This window comes from Lissotriton helveticus, chromosome 12 (assembly GCF_964261635.1).
Source record: "Lissotriton helveticus chromosome 12, aLisHel1.1, whole genome shotgun sequence".
NCBI classification, from domain to species: Eukaryota; Metazoa; Chordata; class Amphibia; order Caudata; family Salamandridae; genus Lissotriton; species Lissotriton helveticus.
In genome coordinates, this window is record NC_136073.1 from 622096094 (window position 1) to 622100890 (window position 4797).

General features: G+C 39.2%; 1 long non-coding RNA gene across 1 annotated transcript; it reads left to right on the forward strand.

Annotated features, from left to right (window-relative positions):
* Positions 1-811: 811 nt before the first annotated feature.
* Positions 812-2413, forward strand: LOC144798988 (uncharacterized). Its single transcript, XR_013603720.1, has 5 exons — positions 812-903; positions 1004-1168; positions 1273-1353; positions 1461-1558; positions 1965-2413. It is a non-coding gene; the product is annotated as an uncharacterized LOC144798988 (long non-coding RNA).
* Positions 2414-4797: the final 2384 nt, after the last annotated feature.

Sequence of the window (4797 nt, forward strand, 5' to 3'; positions counted from 1 at the left end):
CAGAATATAGTTGGACTCGCATTAGGCATTTGACTACGGCGACTGTCACATAATTGTGATTGTCAAGCATAGAATTAAGAATAGGTAAAATAGATGATAAAAATCTTATTTCAGCACTATGGCAAGATAGGTGGTGATTGGATAACGTCTGAGCCAATTGGAGCAAGGTTAGAGGCTTCAGAGTTAACGGTGAATGCGATATACATTTAATGTAATCGTGGAAATTATGGGAGCAGTTGGAGCATGAACGCTTAAACATTATAAAAAAAAAATATTTTTTTGGTTTTTAATAGATAGTTTTCATGAGGTTATTTGGATATTATTGATATTGGATTGAAATGGCGATCGTGCATAGTATGGACTTAAAGTGATGGCGGACCGGAGTGGGAACCGTTGGGTTTTGGGAAATTTGGGTTTTGGGAAATTTCACAGGGGGACCAATAGCAAAAGGGCTTTGGATATAGTAATCACAGAGGGACCAATAATAAGGAGGCTTAAAAGATGGAATGAATCAATATGGCGTTCTGTACCGAACTTTGAGGCTTTGGGGAGACAAAGTGGGAACAAACAGGAAGTAAAGGAATGGAGACCAGAAGTAATTACAAGGGCGGACCAGATTTGGAACAGCCCGGGGTTTAGACGGATACATGAAGCGGATGGAGGCTTAGACGATGATAACAGGAAGTGACGATTCGTAAACAGGAAAGAAACGTACCGGCGGACCAGATTGAAGACTGCCTAAGGTTAAGGTGTGCATAACCAGCGCAGATTTGTAACGCCAAAGGGGATTGGCTAAACTAGAGTAGAAAAGCAAAGTTTGCACAAGGTTTGGCGTATTCCGGATTTATCGGACCGGGAGCCAGGATCACGGTGATGACTACTTACTATTGGATTATTTGACAGGTGAGGTTACTCAGCGTTTGATGGAGAGTATGAGTGGAGGTTTAAGATTTGAGGGACTTTTCAAAATCATGGTTAGGACGTATATATTTTTTCTCCCCAGTGGCTCGGAATACAGAGGCATATTTCATCAGGTGATTGGATGCATTAAGCCTATGAGGGCAGGATTATAGATTGGAGCTTGGGCGGCAACACTGACAGCATATTGGAGTTTAGCTCAGGAAATGCACCAGAGTATTGGGCCAGGATATTAAGAAATACAGCGTTGGTAAGAACTCATGTATAGGATGATATAGATTAAGTTAGTTCATGGCGTGGATGAATTCATATTTTTACACTAGACTTGAAACAAATACCCCTTCTTTCTTTTAGGTGTATTGGGTGTTTATACTAGGGACCATCTAAAAGGGATTTTTCGAACTGCAATACAGAATATTGGAGGCATCAACACTGGTAAGATATCGTGAGGGGATATCAGTTTTATGACTTATTTGGGTTATCCTGGTCTGGATTATAAATAGAGAGGAGTGCTTGTAATACTTTGGATTACTTCTTTACAGCATTTAAAGATTCTGGATGACAGTGGACGTTAGGAACATTCCACATTATTTTTTTGATACGAAGATTTTTCTAAAAAATCCCGGCCATATTCTTGAAGGTGAGCCTAGTTCAGTGGAATCACCGGGGTTCATACAGGGAGGTATCTAGCTGGTTCTATAACAGTCGTTCTACAATAAGGGTTCTCATGATATTTTTAGCAAAGGACAATAGTTCTCAATGTCGGAATTAAGTTGTGGGATTAGCATAATGAAATATATATATATATATATATATATATATATGAACTGTACATAGAACATATATATGTGCAATGTTAAAATTGAGTTTAAGAGCATGTTCAATAGGTAGGGTGGTGTCTTTGTGGTCTATCTATCAGACAAAAAAATCTTGTCTTTTTCTTTCAATGAACTATGTAATATTGGACATGATTGTTATGTTTTAGAAATATGATGAAATCTTGTTCAGTTTAATTGATTGTTCTTTCATATTTTTCTTGTTTACAGCCCTGATGATGTCCCGGATTGGGGCGAAATGCGTTGGCTGTTAATTTGTTAATTTTGGTATCACGTGATATTAATTGTTATGTCTTCTGGAAGCTGATTGGACTGAATAGATACTTCAGAATAAAGAAAAATCAATGTTAATTTTCGCCTGTTTGGATGAGCATTTATATAAATTAGTGATACTGCAAATTATAGTAGGCAAGTGATAAATTAGTACATTTGATTGAACATACTCCCTTCATTCTCTAGTTTTTTCAATTGTGTTACTGAGGTTAGGACGATGTACCTTGGGGAGGTGGAGTATGTACACAGAATTTTGACAGGGTATTAAGATTACTTGTGTGGAATTTACCCCTTGGGTGCACATTGAGAGACCCTACTCCGTCACATTTCAGTCAAAAGCAAATGGAATAGACCCAATTAAAGGACTCAGGGCCAAATTATCAAGCAAGAGCGATACGTTATCACCGCTTTTATCGGCAGGAAACTGCCGCTAAAGCGGCGATAATGGGCTTGATAATATGCCCTTGTGAATTCCCATAGAAGCCCAGGTTCTGGTGTTAACCTGGGCTTCTATGGGCATTCACAAGGGCATATTATCAAGCCCATTATCGCCGCTTTAGCGGCAGTTTCCTGCCGATAAAAGCGGCGATAATGTATCGCCCTTGCTTGATAATATGGCCCTCAGTCTCTTTAACTGAATGACTTAATTGTGGAGAAAGTGCCACATTTTTAGATGACGCTAGCTTTGGCGTACGGAGGAGGTAAAGCCGCTCAGTGACAAGTTAAAGTGACCCTGACAATTTAAAGTCAAGGATGGACATATGCTTTCCACACAGGGAGTATCTGCATGCAGCAGTGGAAGCTATCAGCTGTGGTTGGGTCTCAGCATGGCCCCTGTGATCAGCAGCCAGAACAGCTGATTAGCTCCTCAAACACTATTCTGGCGCTCGTCCCTGCACTTTGAAAATGGCTTATAGGCCTAATTTACCAGCAGCACATGTGATTACTGGGGCATTTTGTACATTGTTGGCCACATTTTGTATTTCGCTTATGTGTTCCTTTCTCCCACTGGTAACATAGCCTTAGCTGTCTCTGTTCAACTTTATCTTTACTCATTTTTCTAGAAAATTGGAGTTTTGACCTCTTTTGCTACAAAACAATTCATATTACATTCAGGTTTTACTATGATTATATAATGTTGCATCTTTGTTTAAAAAAAGCTTCCTATTACTTCTATACGACATTAAAAAATGCAATTGGTCTCACATTTCTTTGAGTTATCCCTATTGACATTATAAATGATATTATTTTATCCATGTGTTATGGAGTGTACGAATGTGGTGTGCGGTGGAATTATGTGTGTTGGATTGGATTAGTTAGTTGTGTAATTGTGTGACATGGAATTATGTGGTGTGGAATGGATTTGTGTTGTGGAATTATGTGGCATGGTGTGCTATAGCATTATGTGGATAGTAATTATGTGGTATTGAGTGCACTGGAATTATGTGGAGTGGGATTGTTTGTTATGGAGTGTAATTATGTGGAATGATATTTTGCGTTGTAAAGTGGTATGTAGTGGAGTTTAATTATGTGGTTTGCTTTTAAATTGTGTGGCTCGATGTGGAATTGTGTCATGTGTATTGGTTGTATGTGGTGTTTGTGTAATTGTGTTGCTGAGTTGTATTATGTGGATTGGTGTGGAATTATGTGGTGTGTATTGGAAATGTGTGGAGTTGAATTGTGTGGGGTCGAACTGTGTGGATAGCTTTGCTTTTTGGTGCTAAAAAGAACACATGGGTAGAAGCAAAGCTCCAGATCTGTGTGCTTTGTTGTTGAAAAAATGAAAGAGAGTCAGAGCTATTGGCATTGTAAATGTATTTTACGTATGTGTAATGGATTGGAGTAGATGCATGTGGTGTGTAGTGGAATTATGTGGGTTGGACTGGAATTGTTAGCTGTGGCATTACTGCTGTTGTATTGTGTAGTGTGGAGTGGATTTGTGTTGTGGAATTAAGTGGCATGGTGTGCAGTTGTATCATGTGGATAGTAATTATGTGTTTTGAGTGTATTGGAATGATGTGGAGTGGGATTGTGTGTAATGGAGTGTAATTATGTGGAAAGGTATTTTATATTGTGGAGTGTTACGTAGTGGAGTTTAATAATGTGGTGTGCTGTTGAATTTTGTGGTATGATGTTTAATTATGGGTTGTACATTGGATATATGTAGTGTGTTGTGGAATTGTGTTGTAGAATGGAATAATGTGGTCTGGTGTTGAATTATGTGGTGTGGAAAGGATTTGTGTGGAGTTGAATAGTGTGGCGTGCAACAGTGTGGTGTTGAGTGAAATTATATTGAGTAGAACTATGTGGCATGGTATGGAGTGTATTTATGTGGATTTTTGTTATGTGTCATGGAGTGGATTTATGAGGGGTGTATTTATGTGGTAGCGTGTAATAGGTGTAGCTGAAATAAATGGTGTTGAGGGGTATTAAGTTGATTGTAATTATGTTGTGTGGTGTGAAATTGTGTGGTGCTGAAGTGTGTGCTGCCGAATTGTGTGGAATTGTGTTGAATTATGTCCACCATAGAGCAGGCTTCCACCATAAATAAACTGATAGTGAAGAGACAGTGACGCGCAGGCCTTCCCAAGAACAGGAGAGATACAGCATTGGCACTTTACACTCCCCTCCTACAAAGAATAAGAGCAGTGTAACCAACAGTGCAAGCTTTCCACACACACTAAGTGCACCACATGACGAAGCGCAAGCTTCCACCATAAATAAATATGACAGAGCATAGACAGTAGAGGAGAAGGCCTGCCTCAAGAGC